Below are 19,557 nucleotides of genomic sequence, written 5' to 3' on the forward strand. Positions count from 1 at the left end.
AGAGTATATAGTTGTCAGTGTATCCTCTTTTTTTTTCCCTTTCCTAATTCATTCCTAATGACTGTTTTGTACAAGTCAGATATTTCTCATAGCAGGTTTAAAGCCCATAAAATAGTCTCATAATTTTTCCCCACATTTATTCATGATTTCATTGTATTCGTACTTTCTCAGCTTAGCTCATTTATCGTCTTTTTCAAGGAAACCCTGAGATTGGCACATCAGGTGAAAAAAATACTTACTGCTTGGATACCAAATCATGAAATCCTAGGATTTGAAGTATAAATTTAAGAAGCTTGGAAAAAAGAAACCAGAACTATTTATGGCTGTGACAATATATAGACACTTAAGGAAGCACAAAGGGAGTTACTGTCATTACATTAGCCCCTTCTTTTCAGGAACTATTTCTTTAAAACTTTCCTGAAGATAATTTTTCAGCAATTGTTCTTTTCTAGGATTTTTTTTTCTCTATTAAAAGATTTCTAGATTGCTCTGTTTCTGAAAATACAGCACAAAATCTTAGCAGGTGGCAATTTCCTGATCTTCTTGCTTAAGGAACAGATGACTTACCCTTCGAATGACTCTTATGATTAAGAAAAATAAATGAACATTATGTATCAGGATTTCAAATACTCCGTTTCCCTGTCAGTATGACATGCTTAGCTTAGCATTTCTAATTATATACATCTATAACTTTTATTTAAGAGCCTTACTCTATAATGAAATAATCTAGCTTTCACCATCTTAGCTAGTGACAAAAAAATAAGTTTTTCTCATCTAATTCTAAATTAGATTAACTGAAAAATCCATTGTATTGCACTAAATGAAAGATTCCTTTCATCCAAACTACCATGGCACGGATCATTTTTCTATATGAACTATAATTATTTATCTGATTACAAATTTCACTTATACATGTATTACTCCTTAGTCCTGGAATGCTTACCTCCTTTTTAAAAATATATATATATTTTTACTCAGTTTCACTCTCTTCGACTCAATATTGTAAACTAAACTAAACCAATTCTGACATGAACAACTTAGCATCTTTTATTGGTAGATAATTTAAATTATTTGAAATGGATGAAGGTTAATATGCCCCTACACCCAAGCTATCAAGTTATAATGAAAATTATTCTCAGAACAAATTCCATCACACAAACTTTTACTAAGTGAATCTGTATTAAGAGGCACAGAATATTTCATAAAACCTGTGCTCTAAATGAGAGAAATCCCATCTCTTTGGTGTTTTGGCTATGTGAACTCAACTTTGATGGGACTGTTGAAAAATGTATGCCTAATAATATTTGAGAAGCAAGATTCTTTGATTTTGGCTATTGGCAAATTCTCCAATTTAGTTTCTTGATATAGGTCATTTTATGGATCAAATTTTAGTTTTCTTTCTACTGATTATATAGAGTCTCACGCTTGTTAATGTAAGGTTGGGATTCGTGTAAAGAATACTTTAGCCATTATACATATATATATATATATATATATATATATATATATATATATATCTCAAGGATCATAAATTTCATAAGAGAGAGGTCCAATTACTATCATTTATTGGGCTGATTGAAGATAGACAAATTTTACCAGCTGACAAGCTCTGAAGGGGGGCAAATGACTGGCCTTAGAGTGTAGCTAATGTCAAACCACCTTTTGATATTGCACTGTCAAGGCTGATATATTTTAAATTAAATTACAGATTTTATGACATTTAGTTGGCATATTTTGAAGGAGCCCTCCTCTGCAGTAAAACAGTAAAGAAAACCAGTTACTTATTTTATGTACGTTTCTTTTTCACTGTAGGGGTTAATTTGTGACTATATAGTTTGGGCTCATCATCTTTAGAGAAATCACTATAGTAGATATTCCAGAGAATCTATGTTTGGATATTGGATGACAATGTTGTAGCTGTATGAGAAAAAGAAAAGAGTCAATCAGCCAGAAATTATAAAAAACCTTCAAAGACTCACTGTTTTTACTACTTACAGGTTGAGACTAATAAAAGTGAAACTGAGAGATGAGCTAAATCTGTTAGAGGTCTTGAGCAGGGGAATGGTATGTTGGCAGCCTTGCCCAGAAATGCAGCTGGACATAAATCTGATAACATAGCCTGAGACAGAAAAGAAATAACTGAAATCTACAAGAACAGGCACTGTCAAAGAGGAAGAAGAATCACGTAAATATAAAGGATTCAAGCTAGAATGCCCAGGTCAGCCTCAGACACAATAACAATGACTAAGTACTTAGAAACATATCAAACTTGAAGAGTATGTAGAGGTAGCAGGAAAGCAAGGATCTCCACACATGAAAAATGGTACAAATTCATTCAGACAAGCAGGTAACTTTTCAGCTGTCTTCATCCTGATTACCGCCAGCACAATGTTTTCACTCTCAGATCTTAAATTTTCCTCAAATGGTCTCTAAGAGATAGCAGAATAGAATTAACAGCAACAGGCAAATCCTGTTTCCTGCAAATTTGATTCTTCCATGCAGTCTCTTTAATCTTTTGATAAATCTCTACTGGATAAATGGCTGCTTTTAGTCTTTACACTCCAGTTCAATTGATCGCAAGCACCTTCGTTATTCACACCAACCAAGAATTTCAGTAAAAATCTGGCCCTGACTGATGTTTATTCTTTTGAGTCTTGACAAGGAATTCAATATAAGTAATTAAATCATTTAAATTTCTTAGGTATTCAACAAATGCAGAGGTGAGAGTTTTGGTTTCCTTGTTTACTTTGGAAGCAAGGAAGCACCAGAAGTAATTTCCTTCTTATATAAGACCCTTAAAACTGAGAAACTGAAAATTGATCTATTTGTTACTGCTATTTGTAGTCAATTCAATTCAATTCTAATGGATAGTCTGAAGACCCACTACATGGCCACTGTTAATCCTCAAAGCATGATGATAAATAATACGTACAAGAGTAATTCTAGATTTTGAAAGTTTTACTTCAGCTACTAAATATAGTGTCCAGATTTTTGGTAATAGAACAGTTTCATATAAATTTGGAAAACATTTATTTTTACAAATAAATTATTTGAAAATTCTACATTGTTTAATTTTTATTAAAATAATTGTAAAAACACAATGGCTCTCGTGTTTAGTGAGTTACATGTTATTGTTACTATTACTGTGAGCTTACACAGTGCTTAAAAAATTTAGTCGGTTCTTACAACTATCTTATATGATGGACATATATTATTATTATTATTGTTATTATTATTATTCAATTTTATACATTTAGAGAGATTAAAGTAACTTCCTTCTGATCACACAGCCAGTAAGGGAAGTTACAATCTGATGTTGAACATGTAATCTCACTCGAAATGAATCCTGTTACCATTGACTGAATCCGTTTTTTTTGTCTGACAAGTACATATTAAATATCAATTTTTTACAGACACAGTTCAAGGAACTTGAGATACATGTGTAAACAAAGACAGACAAAAAAACACACACAAAAAAACTGTCTTTCTGGAATTATCTTTGATGGGGATATGACATTAAGCAAGACACAAAAATAAATAAATGATCTGTTACATTAAATTACGATAAGTGCAATAAAAATAGGACAGCCAGAGATGTGGAATTTCGAAGGAGGAGATTATAGTTTTAAATAGGGTAATCATATCAGACTTCATTGAGAGGAGGACTTCTAAGCAAACACTTGAAGGATGAGAAGAACAAAGTCCTACAGATATCTAGGGGGGAAAAGCCCAGCCAAAGGGAATAGTCAGCACAAAGGCTCCAAGTGGTGGTGGTGGTGGGAGGAGGGGGTTTGTTTGGAATATTTGAGGAAATGCAAAAAAATCAGTGTGTGACCAATAGTGTGGAAATGAGAGACAATAGTTGGAGGAGAAGGCAATTAAACGGAGACAAATAATGTAAGAGCTTTAAGGACATAGTAAGGTCTTAATAGTTTTTGCAAAGAGCAATAATGATACATGGAAGCATTTTGTGAGTAAGAATGACATGATCTGCCTGCTCAGCCTGATCAATGCGTTGAAAATTAACTTTAAGGGGGATATGGGTGGCAAGGATGGAATCACAGGAACAAGTTAAAGGCTATTGCAAAATCTCAGTAAAAGGCCATAGTGGCTCGGGTAATGGTAATATAGAGTAGGTGGGAAGAAATTGTCATAGCAGGATTTATTTGAAAGTAAGTAGAGCCAACAGGAAAATTTGATAGATTGGTTTTGAGATGAAGAGAGAGAAATTAACAGTACATACAATTTTTAGTCTCCAGCAACTAGAAGAATTAAGTTATCATCAATTGAGAGGGACGGGAAAGAATGTGGGTGGAACAGCTTTTTATTTATTCATTTATTTATTTATTTATTTATTTATTTATTTATTTATTTATTTATATTTTTATTTTAGAATAGGGATTGATTGTCAAGAGTTCAATTTTAAATATATTTAAGTTTTAGAAGTGGAAATATTAGGTAGGCTCCTGTATATGTGAGTTTTGAAAGAAAGGTCTGGGTTGAAGATATATCTTTGGGAATTAGCACATACATTTATTCACATCATTTTTAATAGACAGAATTTAGTCTGAAGATTGTATGATATTACCAAGAGAGGGAGTATAGTTACATAAGAAATAGGGTTGCCAAACTGAACCTGGGTCATTGTGAAGTTGGGAGAGAAGAGGAACCATCATGAAGACTGAGCAATAACAACAAATAGATATGATGAAAAACAACATGGATATTGAGATTATTATGCTAAGTGATGTAAGTCCCACAGAAAAAGCCGCTAATCATTTGATTTCACTGATATGTGGGATATAGAACTGAAAACAGCAAAAGAACAAGAGAAACAAATAAAGAAACAAAATCTCATAGACCCAGACAAGAGTTTAGTGGTTACCAGAGGGTAAGGGAGGAGGGAGTAGTAGATGAGCATAAAGGGGATCAAATATATGGTGATGGAAGGAGAACTGACCCTGGGTGGTGAATACACAATGTGATATATAGATGATGTATTACAGAACTGTACACCTGAAACCCATGTAACTTTACTAACAATTGTCACCCCAATAAATTTGAACTTAAAAAAAAAAAATAAATAAATTTAAAAAAAGAAAAAAAGAATAACAAACAATGATGGTAACAACACTGAATGCCCTGGAACCCAGTGGAAGGTAGTTTCTCAAGGGGAACAGAGTTATCAACAATATCATATATGATAGTTGGGACTAAATATTGGATTTAGTGACTTCACTAGTGACAATGAAAAAGCAAATTCAGTCAGGGATGAGAGTGGAAGATTGAATGACATAGGATCAAAAGGAAATTGGAGGAAAAAGAATACAATCTGCAAATATAAACATATCCTTCAAACTATTGTACAATAAAGGAAACCAAGAAAATGGGGCAGTAGGTGTCTGGGGAAGTGGAGTCAAGATCAATTTGTTTGTTTTAATTGGAGAAATAGCATCATTTTATATAATGAAAGAAATAAGTAGTAGAGATGTAAAAAAGTGATATATAAGTGAGATGGAGAGGAACTGAAGGAGCAATGTCCTTGAGTAGGTGTGATCATGATTACAAGTGTGAGTATTAGCTATGATAAGAATGCAAACAGCCAATCCATAACAAGAGTCAAAGGAAGCCTGGGGGTGTGTGGTTAGATGTTGTCGGAGGCTATGGAAGTTCTCTTTTGATTACTCAATTTTGTGAATGACAACCACAATAAGGTGAAGAATAGAGTAGAAAGTGTTAAAGAGAGGAGCAGGTGTCAAAGGTCATCTAGGAGAGTGGGCCAGTGATTGGGTTAGGGGTGTATAGAATGGACTACAGGACAACATTAGAAGCAACTTGAGGTTTCTGATGAAGAATTTAAAGTGGAGAGCGTTATTGTGGTTGTATGTTTTCCCATAACCACATTAAGCTGCCTGGGTGCAAAGATGAGGTAGGCAGAGAGATTTAAACAGGGTTGTGGTTTTGTCAAGTGAGTGTGATGAAAACTGAGAGAGTCAGGGAGGCTCGGGTATAAGTAAGATTGTTTTATCATGATAGGTCAGGGGTTAAAACTGATTAAGGGCAAAAGAAAGTACATCAGTGAGTTGAGTGACAGCAAAAAGCTGATGAAAGTACTTTAATGACATCCTGCTAAGAGGAAGCACATGGGAACCAAAGAAGGTTGCTTAGACAGAGATCTTGGAGATTTTTGAGAGGGTGTGGGGACAGAGCCAGGAGTGCAGTTTCCAGGCTCTCGGCCTCACGTGGAAAGGTGCTAGCTCAGGTAGTAAATGGCCTTCAACTGGGATTGGATGGCCATCAGCTATGGCTAGTTGGCCGTCAGCTGTAACCAGTGAGCCATTGGCCACTAATATAACTGCTGTGGCTACGGTAGCAGAAAAATGGGGGCTAGCAAGAAGATGGTGGCTGAGCTAGCAAGCGCGGATTGCAGTTAGCACAGCGGATTGCAGCTAGCGAGGGAAGTCGGTCAGTTGGCAGAAAAGCTGACAGCAGGTCACACGTTGTGTGAATCCAGCCTCGAGTGATACTATAGTGCCGCCAGCGAGAATATAGTAGGATGATTCCCCCATCTATGGCTCCGTGGGTGTTACTTTTTGGCCTGGCCATATCCTGTGTTCTTATGTGGGGAGCAGGAGCAGAGACCCCGCATGACACCCTGCACGACAGAGGGACAAGGGGATGACAGTGAGTGATGAAGTAGGATAAAGGTGAAGATAGAGGACAGTTCAATAAACTAGAGTTCTAGGGGAATCATCTGGGTATATGGAAAGCACTAAGATTTTTAGGGAGGAGTATATGAGAACAACCTGAAAATCAATGTAAGGTACACAGAGACATCTATCCCATACCAAGTCATTAAATTTTTAATTACTGAGCTTGCTTTAAAGCAAGACATACTGCTTAACATAGTTCCTATAACAATGTTAGAATTATAAAAGAATGTCAATAACAGTTCCACATATAAAAGATCTTTATATTTTAAAAGGTGTAATTCCACTCTCACTACATTTCTTCAAGCATCTTCAATATTATTTGCAACTGGGCTTTCCTGAACCTTCAGCTTTTCTTATAGTTCAAATGGTTTCCACATGATTTAATAGCTTGCTGTGAATGACTTTGCTTTTCTAAGCTGTTTAGTTAAAAGCTGAGACCGCTTATCCATTTCAGCTCTCAGGTATTCGGTTTCTTATTTCAACAGCTCCTTTTTGCTCACCTCACCTCTCTGATGCTGTCAGCAAGAGAGCAAAGGCTAAAATGGAAAACACAGAGTTCACACTGACATTCCTTTTTCTTGCATCCTGGCATAGTTCCAGCCACCTACTCCCTCGTTGCATTTCACAGTAATTTAATCTCATTCTACAGGAAGAAAGTAAATTTTCCAGTTTAATTTAGAGTGTATAAGATTGGAAATAAGAAGCACTATACAATTAAAAGGAAGAAAGACTTAGCTAATTCAATAGAAGAAACTGACATCTCAGAGGGCAAATAAGAAACTTACATCTTGTCCCATAGTGTTCTATTTCATACCAAAAAGAGGCCCTGCTGTAGATTTCACTTCTCCATTGGGAAATAAGTTTTCCTTTCTAGAAGAAGAACAAATATATGATATGTGGTTGACAAGCTGCCCAATAACCCATAGCTATTTATTGCCAAGAATGCCATGCAAGGCAGTTGAACACAATCACTGTTCAAGATTCCATGTACTGCAAGATTGACGAGGTTTTTTGGAGAGCTTCCTAAAAAAATGGAGATGAAATGTTTAATATATGCAGCCAATTTCTATTCTTGGCTAGTTCCCCAATTACCTGGCTTGATCATTCTGCATTCTAAAACACACAACAAACCCTCAAGAGTAATATTTAATAAATTCCTTAGTGCAAATCAATAAAATATATTTTAAAACATTCTGCTCTCATTTCTCCATTTTTACATAGTTTATAGTTGTGTCATTCTAGATTTGTCTCTCTACCAAATAATACCACTCTCTCTTGGCTTTTGCCCCAAAATAATACTTTGTGCTTCGTTTTCCCATCATTTCTAACAGACCTCTACATCCTCCTTTCCTCTTAATTGTATTGAGTCAAAATATGAACCTTTTAAATGACTTCTTATATCTCTTCCCTTAGAAAACTTTATTCTGACAATGACACCATGGCTTATTTTATATTCTATGATTTAATTATTCTCCTTTCCTCAGAAAATTACCTATGACTAGCCTATGAACTTCAATTGTATATGTTAAAGTGGAGAAGACTCATGAGCGCAAATCAGGTAGTGATAGTTTCCTTGGTCAATTATCTCCGCAGCTACACCTAGAATTTTAATGCAGTTCTACAACTAGAGCTTAATATCCTCATCCTGAGTTCTTGGCTTTGATAGAGATTTACTCCTCCATACAGGTGGAAAAGCAGATAAATAAAGAGTTATCTCCCATGGTAGTGGTTCATGAAAATATGCTTTAGGGATCTGGAGTGAATGTGTAGCAAAGCCCTATAAGCTACTGTGGGGAGGGAGGACCCTCACTCTGGGCTGGTGGGGAGGAGAGAAGCCATTCATCCTTTGTTTTAAATTTGACTCTGAGACTTGCTAGAGCAGGAGCTTGATTCTTCTTCCATATTTCTATATTTCTTAACACAGAATATCAATAGTATTCTAACCTTATTCTCTTTGTTTTACATATTTTGGACAAGTGAAGCAGAGAATAATTTAAAGCTGGAGAGGAAGGGACCAAACCTGATCTTCTTAAGGTGGGACCACTTTTAGGATGGGAAATGGATTTGGTTCTATACAACTAAGTTTATTTTAGCTAGCATTTATTATTATTATTTTGAGTCTGTATATACTTTTTGCATATATATATATATATATATATATATATATATATATATATATCCCTCTTATAAATACATCTATCTCTCTTTCTATTGATGTATTCTAGTTTTTTCCCTAATAAATCCATAGGTATTTTAGAAATGAAAACAAACTGCTTAACTTTCTATCTATATTTGCATGTAAATAGGAAACATTTATGGAAAACATGCAGTTGAAGGCATTACAAATGGTTATTTCATTCTGTTTTAATATTTGAATGATATAGTACTTTAAGTTTTAAAAAGTTTGCATTTGTGTGAATGTTGCTTGATGGATGTATTTGTTATCTATTGCTGCACAACAAATTACCCCACAATTTAGCACCTTAATACAATAAACTTTTTTTTTTTTTTCCTCTCTCACTGTCTCATAGTTTCTGAGGATCAGGAATGTGGAAGAAGCTTAGAAGAAGTCTGTCTCAGGGTCTGTCCTGAGATTTCAGTTAAGCTTTGCACCACGATTGCAGTCATCCAAAGGCCAGTCTGAGATGGGAGACTTTTTCATAAGCTCACTCACATGTCTGTTTGCAAGGCAACACATTCCTACATGGTTATACACTTGAGAGTTCAATTCCTCCTCCTGTCAGCTTCTCCATGTGATTTCTTACAAGGCAGCTTTCTTCCCCCAGAAGGTGGGAAGGACTTGGAGGAAAGGGGATGAGGAGGGGGGGATCCAAAGATGGAGACCAACATGTTTTATGACCTAAGTTCAAAAGTCAATACTATATACTATGTGTACAACACTTTAAAGCACATACTTTTGGTTACCCAAAACAACCATAGTGGAATGTGGGAGGACATGACACTACAGCGTAGGGATCCTGGGGCCATTGGGAAGGCTAGCTACGATGATACTTAGATATATAGCTAAGCTGCTCTACTTACTTATAAAATGAGATACTTCATACTTATGACAAAAAGTAACGAAATACAATCTGTGCATGCATGATTAAACAAATAAAAATGGAGTTAGTACTCCCTGTTGCTGATCTCACATTGCAATATTTAATAAAGAGTTGAACTTTGGGTTTTTATCCTCCCACACTCACATAGTACACATAATACACTCAACTTAATCACGTTTTATATACACACATAGACATAAATTAGGATTATGAAATTCAGTGTCATGTCTATCTGAAAATTGCTTAATTTACCATTAAGTAATGACACTCTTTTTCACTAACAATGTTTTTACACTAATAGCTAGATAATATTCCTACATTGACTATCTTTTTCAATTAGCCTGGAATGCCTTTTGTGAATCCTTAAACTTCAATCTTTCCGCATCATATTTTTGGTATATTTCTGAATAATTTTGTTTTACTTATTGAAACAATGTAACCTGAAATTTCTGCTTTTAAAAACATTTTTTTATGCTGCTACTGCTGTATTTCTTATTAATTTGAAATAAACTTGACTATATGACTTTGAACTTTCTTTTTAACATGCTTTTTCTTTGCCTCAGTTTTACTTCTCTTTCTTCCATGGTATTGAGCGTGCGCGTCTTTCAGCTTGTCTACTGGTCTGGAGACCAGATTCTCTTTGTATTTTCTAAGTGATTATTCTTAAATTTTTTAAAATGCATATGTTATTCAACACAAATGAACAAAATTAATATTTTATCATTCCTCCTAAAATAAAAATTCCTAAGAATTGTTTAATCTTATGTTGTTTTTCATTATTTAGGTTTCGCTTTACAAAAATTCAAATTGGTCATTATTATATAGTTAATATTTGTTTATGTGTCACCAGATGTTTACTATTATTTTTGTTCAATATTGCTATTCATACTCTGACTTCATTTTCTTTTTCTGAGGTTCGTGTTTTGCAATGCTCTATATGTAATAAGTGCTTTTCTCTTTGTTTTTGAAATGTTTTTAATTTTTCCATCACACTTTTATAATATTTAACTGGATGTATAATTTTCAGTTTATGAGCTCACCTCGGCAATTTCATGACAGAATCATTTTGTATAGGGTCTCCTATTGATAATGAGAGATCAGATATCTGTCTAATTGCCATTCCTGTTGTATATCTTTTGTCTCCGATGGTTTTTAGTATTTCCCCTTTGCCTTTGGGGTTCTTCCCTTTCAGTACTAAGGGAAGATATGATTTTCTTTTTCTGAACTAAAGACATCTCAATTTATTTATTTTTATACTGAATTAAAAATAATTTCTTTAAGTGTGTTTTTTACTATTTAGCTGTTTATTCTACCAATTGAGTTTTTAATTCCAGTAACTACATTTTTCACACCCAGTCTATTTGTTTCCTTTTAAAATTTGATTCTTTAATAATATCTTATTATTTTATTATGACATGCCTTTCCTCAATTATCTCTTTTAATAATTTTAAACCTACCCAATTTATAAGTGTAGTCAGAATACTTTACATTTATACTTTGGAGGCACTATCACTTATGTTTCTAGTATCTCTTTACTTATATTATCACTGTTGTTGTTTCTCCTGTGATGTGATTTTTGTTGTTCTTGTTGTGAGCATGTCTTCAGATACTTTTCCTTCCAACCATGAAGGCTCTCCACCAAAGTGACTGCAACACCAAAGTTTATACCTCCTCACAGTGGACAGCACATACTCAAAGACTGCCATTTTCATGAATACAAACCTGGACCCCTCCCTTCAATTTTTGTCAATTGTGAAGTGCTGTCTCAACTTCCATTTCAACTGCATTATGTTTCAGCTTCTCCCTCAGTCCAATCTTGCTTCCCTCACAACCTCATCAGTGTTGTTTCTGAGAGCACTCCCCAATTTCCCTGCAAACATATCCACTTCTAAGGGTTTCTTCCTGGGTAACCTCACCTGTAATATTGAGAAGTGGTTTGAGGAGAAAGACTTAAAAATTGAATTTTAGTACTGGATTACAACTGGTCATGTGGCAATGAGAATTCCAACATTAGTAATAAGTTGAGTATGAGGAGCCCCAATGTGTTGTCAGTATGGTTGTAAAAACTTTCACAAGTAGTGAACTTTTATAGGGCCTTGGTGGAAGACAATATGAGCACTGGTTTTATCAAGATTAGAGATCTGGTTAAAAAGGAAGTGAGTTTAAAGATTGGGATAAGGACATAAGGATTGATATGCTCAATAACTTGAAAACTCAGATTTTCTAAACCATCTGGACAGCAGAAATAGCCCATTTGTTGCTAATAAGATGAGCATTTCCTCTTGCTTAGAAATAATAGTCAGGCTTCTTTCTGTCTTGCAAGACAGGTGGCACTCCTCTCTGGATTAATAGCCACCTTCATTGCTGGCCAAGAGAACAATAACTGAAGTCAAATCACAATGTAACAGAGCCAGGGACATGCTGGGCATATTAAACAAGAAAAGGAGCTACAAATTGAAGGACCTGTAGGACTCAGCCAAATATACTGGTAGGAGCTGGGAGCGTATATATGGGACAAGATCTTGAGAGGTGTAATATGGGGGATGGAATACAAATTTGGATAAAATAGAGTTCATTGAGATGGAATTACTCTGTCTTACTACAGGATTTAATCGTGCATTCCCCTAGGGGGTTCTGCAAATATGCGGCTAATTTGACTTTTAGAAGCTTGGAAAAGGCAATGGCCTTTCCAACACAAACTGAAAATTCAAGAACTACCATGGAAAATGATGGAGGTAGGAATCAAATGATTCAGAGAATTGACAAGCTAGGGTGGATATAGTATGAAGATCAGAAGAGCCACTAACAAACTATGTTCTCTAGAAGGGCCTGGAGGACACTGGCTATGAAAGTGATAAAGAATATCATGGTGAGAGGGACACCAGTCATTTTGAGAAGCTTACATAGTGAAGGTCTTCTGGGTTCCATAGTTGAAGAGATAATACTACTTATATACACTGACTCCCTGAAGTAAGAGTGGGTGATAAGATCCCAACATATTAGAGGACAGGAGATTATGTATCATCAATAAGAACAGCAATGTCACAGTAGCAACTATTAGAGACAGATGTGTGGAGAGACATGAAGATGGTTACTAAAATCAGAATGCAATAGAGACAGTGAACAATGCTGTTTCTCAATCTATTTAATCAAAATAATAAATTATGGATGATATGGAGGTGGAGGGCAGCTGGTCCAATAAAAAAAGAATTATTCATTCTCAGATTCTGGGCACGAGCCAGTTTCAAACCCGGTGTAGCACTGACTAATAAAAAGCCAAGTTTCCAAGAGGAAGGAAACTGTAATACCACAGCAAATGCACATATTAGTTTGGTGCAAATGTAAGCATGTTTTTTGCAATTATTTTTAACCTTTAAAACCACAATTACTTTTGCACTAATCTAATAGTTATGGTTCATCCCTCCTCCCATAAAGAGACTTATAACCATTCACTTGGATAAAGATACTATAGAGAAATGGGAATACAGGTATTTCATAAACTTTTAGGAAATAGAGACTGAGTTGACATTGATACCTGTGGACTCAAAAAGTCATTATGGCATCCCTCTTAGAATAATAGAAGCATTTTAGAACAAGTGATACATTGAATCCAGACTTGTCATAAATATCTATGTTTCTTCTGAGTCCATGGACCCACAGGATGGTTATTTCACCAGAATATATAATTGAAAAAGATACACCCATTTGTTGATGGAACTCCCCAATGAAAATACATTTTTCAAAAAAAAGAAATCTCATCCTAAGGCAGAAATTAATGACACCTTTAAATATCTAAAAAATATAGGCATAGTGAACTGCAATATTTCCTCATTTAATTTATCATTTGCAAAAGGATGTTTCTGGCAGTGATAAAAATCATATGGATTCTGAGAGATTACAGTGTATTACTGCAAATTATGCCAAAACATATAGTAACCCCAAGGGCAGTTGCTCTGTTAGATGTATCTTTATTAGAGCAGTTAACAAGGCCTTAGGAACACAGGTGTAGCAATTGCCAACTGAAGGTGTTCTTTTCCATCTTTCATAAAGGAAGGCCAAAGTAGTTGATATTCACGCATTAGTCCCAGAGCTATGTTAAATCCCTTTTCCTCTGTCAGGGATAATATAGTTTCAAGGGATCTGGACCGCCTAAACATTCCACAGAAATCCCCATTGCTTTACACTTCTGATAATACGGTGTTAATCAGGATAGCGGAGCAAGAAGGGGTGGGTATGTTAGTGTACTTGTTATGAAGAAGTACTTTAGAACTTGTGAGAAGATTCAAGGGCCTATCACATTGGTGAAGTGTTTTCTTTGCTGTTGTTTTTTGTTTTGTTTTTTTTAATTTATTGGGGAATATTGGGGAACAGTGTTTCTCCAGGGCCCATCAGCTCCAAGTTGTTGTCCTTCGATGTAGTTGTGGTGGGCGCAGCTCCGCTCCAAGTCCATTTGCTGGTTTCAATCTTCAGTTGCAGGAGGTGCAGCCCACCATCCCATGCAGGAGTTGAACCAGCAACTGTGTTGTTGAGAGCTCGTGCTCTAACTAACTGAGCCATCCAGCCACCCCACATTGGTGATGTTTTTAAAGGCTAGTACATTTCAAGATTACTCCACCAAAACAAAGGACAGGACATGTGTAAAATCTCTGAAAGTGTGCTCCACATAACATTTTAGTATATTTTTTTACACATTCCACATGGGTAGTAAAAAGAGTAAAGATTTTACCCTGTCTTAACATTAGAGTCCTAAGAAACAGATTCCAACATCAAGTTACATGTGGGGAAAGTATATGGGGGAGTCCTTTGAGAAACACATGCAATGGAGTGAAAAAAGACAGGAAGGAAATTTGAACCCCGATGCTGTAGCAATAAAGACCCCTACCAAACAGAAGACCTGAGTTTTGGTGGCCCTTTCAGTTGTCCTAAATAGTGGGCTGAATTTGAAAATATGTAGAATGAGAGTGGCATCAGTGCTAAAATTTAACTTTAATACTAATGTATCAAAATGGAATTACCTTACAAATTACCTTACACACAGAGTAGATCCCATCATGAGATTTGATCATAACCTATTACAATGATCTATCTGTGGGGCTAATTTAACATAACATTAAATATTGAATTATTATTATTAACATTAATTTAATTTTTGCTCACTGAGACACCTTCAAATAGGAAGTTTGACATTTTCTACTCAGTACCTACAGGGAGACATTATGCTTGGATTCCCTTTCTATTTTATTTCTCACTGTAAACTAATTTTATTTTTATTCTGGTTAATTATATCAAACTTAGTTTATATGCAGCTATCTCAGAGAAATAGAGCCCCTTGATGTTTATAATTAGCCTGCGTTAGCCTGATATGAACTCTGGACTGAGGTTAAAGGATTAAGTTAGGTTTAGAGAGGGGAGACCTTTTTGGGCAGCCAGCCAGTCACCCTCAGGTGTGACTGCCTCACTGCATGTTCTACACATATTTTCTCGAATGTTCTCTAAGCAAGAGATTATATGATCTATTTAATCAATGCTAATAAAATCCTATACAGCAAGCATCTTCTCTATTACAGAGAGATGCTGATCAGAGGCTCTGGTCTCAGACTGCTTGCTCCTTACTTAGCTCCACTGTGTTAGTCATTGAGGCATTTGAGATATTTCTGTGTGGACTTAAAAATATTTAAATATTTCTCCCACAGTGTTATGGGAAGACTAAACTGAGGTGCTAGAGGTGAGGCACTTAGAATAAGAAATAATACTGCAGGAGAGGCTGGTTAGCTCCTTTGGTTAGAGAGCGGTGCTGTTAACAACAAGGTTGAGGGTTCGATCCACGCATGGGCCACTGTGAGATTCACGCTCCACAACTAGACTGAAACAACTACTTGACTTGGAGCTGATGGGTCCTGGAAAAAAACACTTAAAAAGAAAATAGTAAATAATACTGCAGAGATTCAATGCACTTCTAGCCTGGAAAGGCGCACAGTAAATATATCTGTGATCATCATCATTATCACCATCATTCTATTATTATTATTATTATTATTATTATTAGCAAATAACTGTCCAAAGCACAAGATTTATATATAGATACAATGTTTTCTTAGGGATAGCTAGGTGCCAGTTTATTCAAGGACAAAGAGAAAGAAAGTACAGAGCATTGTAAAATGTAGATAATAGTGGCTATCTCAAAGAATTGTTATGGAGATTAAAACCATATGTAAAATTCCTGAAAAATGACGATACTCAGAAGCAGCTGTTGTTATAACAAATGTATCCAGCTTTATTATGTCACACACACAAAAACATTACTTTTTTTTTTTTTTTAAATCTTACAATCACAGCCACAAATTGCTATGGTACTGAGTATCCCTTTGCCATAGTATGTCCACATCCATGGAAGCTGACCTACTTCAACAACCTCAGAAAAGGAAAATAAAATGTTCACCAGCAGAGCCTTTTTTCTGCTGTGCAGGCTACTCTCCACCTGTTAAAATGGGCTTTCATATACTCTGGTTTCTCTGTGATCAACAGTGATGACAAAGAGTGACTGCAGTTCTAATAGCACACTTTCAGGCACGGTTCTTGAGGAATGAGGAAGGGAAATGAGGTATTGATATCCTGTTACAGACCGGGGTTTCCCAACCTCAGCACTACTGACATTTTGACAGAATCACTCTTCATGGTGGGGGCTGTAATGTGACTTGTAGGATGTTCAGCAGCATCTCTGGCCTCCACCCAATAGATGTCAGTAGCACTCTCTCCCTCTTCAAGGATGGCAAGCAAAATACCTTCAAGTAATGTCAACTATCCCTGGGAAACAAAATCATCCCTGGTTGAGAACTATTATTCTTGACACACATGCCTATAATCTTTTAAATTGCTGCTTCGCACATTACCAAAATAAATTGTTTTATTGTCCTTTATTTGGCATTCTGATATCCTATTATCATTATAGAGTCTTGAGTCATTTGAAAAGTGAATAGTAGACGACTGGATTAAGAAACTGTGGTGCATTTATACAATGGAGTATTACTCGGCCATAAAGAATAATGAAATCTTATCATTTGCAACGACATAGATGGACCTAGAGATCATTAAGCTAAGGGAAATAAGTCAGACAGAGAAAGACAAATACCATATGATCTCACTTATATGTGAAATATAAAGACTAGGATAAATGTACAAACTAATCAGAAACAGCCTCAGAGATCTAGAGAAAAAACTGAGAGATGCTAGACTGGAGGGTGGTGGGGATGATAGAGAAGGTGAAGGGATTAGAAAGCACAATCAGTAACTACAAGATTGCCATGGGGATATGAAAGACAGTTTGGGGAATATAATCAATAATGTTGTAAAGTTTCTTTAGGGTGTCAGATGGGCACTTGTCCTATTAGGGAGACCACTTCATGGTTGGTGCCTGACCACTGCAGTGTATACCTGAACCTGAGGCTGAATAATAATGAATGTCAACTATAGTTTTACATATATATATATATATATATATATATATATATATATATATATGTATATATGTGTGTGTGTGTGTGTGTGTATATATATATATATATATATATATATATATATATATAGTCACAGGATGTGGAGTACAGCATAAGGAATAGAGTCAGTGGAATTGTAACAGCTATATACAATGTCAAAGGGGTAGTAAATTGGGGGAGGGGGGTTATCAGTTTTTGAGAGGTATAAATGTCTATTACATTGTTTTATACACTTGAAACTAATAACAATAGTAATAAAAAGTGACTGGTTCAGATTAGGATCTAGAATAAATAGTTTTTGAAGAAAACTGCATTTGTTTGGAGGCTGGCAGGATTTTGTGAGACAGAGTAGGCAGGGTGGGGCTGAGTATGTGGGGGAATTTTAGCCTGCAAGAAAAGAAGGAGCAAAGACATGGATCTTGGAAAGTTGCTACATTGGTGTATTCCAAGTAAATATATGTGATCAATGCTTAGGAAGTGTAGGGCCTGCAGAAGACAACAAATGCATTATTAAACTTCAGAGTAAAACAGAGTAAGGAAAAGTTTTTTTATTCAACTGAATATGTTTTGTAGGACACAGAAATTAAAAATAAATAAATAAATAACAAAAGTAGGTAAGTGAGTGTCCAGAGCAGAGGTCGATTCTAGTGTATCAATCAGGGTGAATCCAAACTGATGCATAAGGAATGCTTGGTTCTCTCTATCCCTCGTTAGACCAATCAGTTAAACATCAAATATCCAAGACTTACTGTAAAGATTTGTATTCTAATAATTGGAACCATTTACTAAGTATGCATTATATGCTAGGAAAGTGGTACTTTGTTGAAGCATGGGGCTTATGCTAAACACACTTACTTCTATTAATGAATAAAATATGTGAGGCTAAGAGAGTTTACATTTCAGATCTTTCTGGGGAAAAAAATGCTTTCTTCAGAATGCAGTGAAATATAATTCATAAACCCAAATTTTTAATGTAGGGAGATAAGCTTCCAGTGGCATTTGGTAAGAACATTTATTATATAACATAGCAATTCATTTCCAATAACACTGCATTCATATTACAACTCTAAGGAGTCAACATTTTGTTGTGCAACATTAAAACCCTATTACCACATTACATTTCTACAAGCCCTCAATAATATTGAACAATCAAGAATTCTAATTTATCTCTTCCTTTTTTTTCTCCGCTGCTCCTATGCACTCTTTCTTCTCTCAATCTCTATCTCTATCTTTCTCTCTCTCCTCCCCTCCTCTTTATTTCATTAGTGAATTAAATATCTGGATGTATTCTGAATCTGTGTTTTATAATCCAATATGAAAATTAAAAAATAAAATCTTATTTGCCAGGTATGTTTGAAGATTGCAAATTGACTTGAAAATGTATACATTTTTTCATGAGTGAAATTAATATTCAAACATTAACCAGGTATAGTCTAAGCTCATATTTAAAATATTCTCGATTCACAATTGGTGAAAAATGAAAAGTATACTTTACTTCAAAGGAGCAAGAGAATTTAATACTATACCTAGACGGTAGAAAATTAGCCTTATGATAGGTCTGAATTTTCAAATATAATAATTATAAAAACAGAGGAGAAATGACCAGATTCAATTGGTGAAAATGTCCTGCTTCTCACTATGCACCACAGCTTAGAGTTCTATGTCATCACATAAGCCTACAATCAAACCTTCCTTTCAGCCATAGAGAATTACTTGTGTATGATCTACAGCTTTCTTTCCTCCACACTGTTGCTTACTTCGTATCCCCTTAACTAGTACACTATCCTGCTTATCGCCAGATCATTCAATTCCCTCTCCTGCCTTTAAAAATTATTTATAATGTAATTTTATATACAAAGACTTCCTGTTTCCATAGTTGTCAGTTCCCTTCCTTCTCCTTTAGATATTCTAATGACTTAAAATTATATATTAATATCATTTATAATCCTGTCAATTCTTTAGAGACAGGAACAATATCTCACACATCTTTCAAATACTGATAACTACCAGAACAGTATCTTGCACATAGATGTGTTTAAGGAATATTTATTGACAAGGATTTGAATTTATCATGTATAGCACAATACTTTCCTGCTATCTCCGTCCTTCTCCTTTCTAAGATTTGGCAAATTAGTTACGGAATATAAAAAGAGACACTCTTTTGGCAGAATATTATATGGAAGATGCCATGAAGGATTGAGGATTTACAGCATAAAAGTTTGATCATCTTGATAGGCACCACACCCTGAATTCACCATCTTAAAGACTCAATTTTCACTCACTGTTCTC

This window comes from Rhinolophus sinicus, linkage group LG04 (assembly GCF_036562045.2).
Source record: "Rhinolophus sinicus isolate RSC01 linkage group LG04, ASM3656204v1, whole genome shotgun sequence".
In the NCBI taxonomy this organism is placed as follows: Eukaryota; Metazoa; Chordata; class Mammalia; order Chiroptera; family Rhinolophidae; genus Rhinolophus; species Rhinolophus sinicus.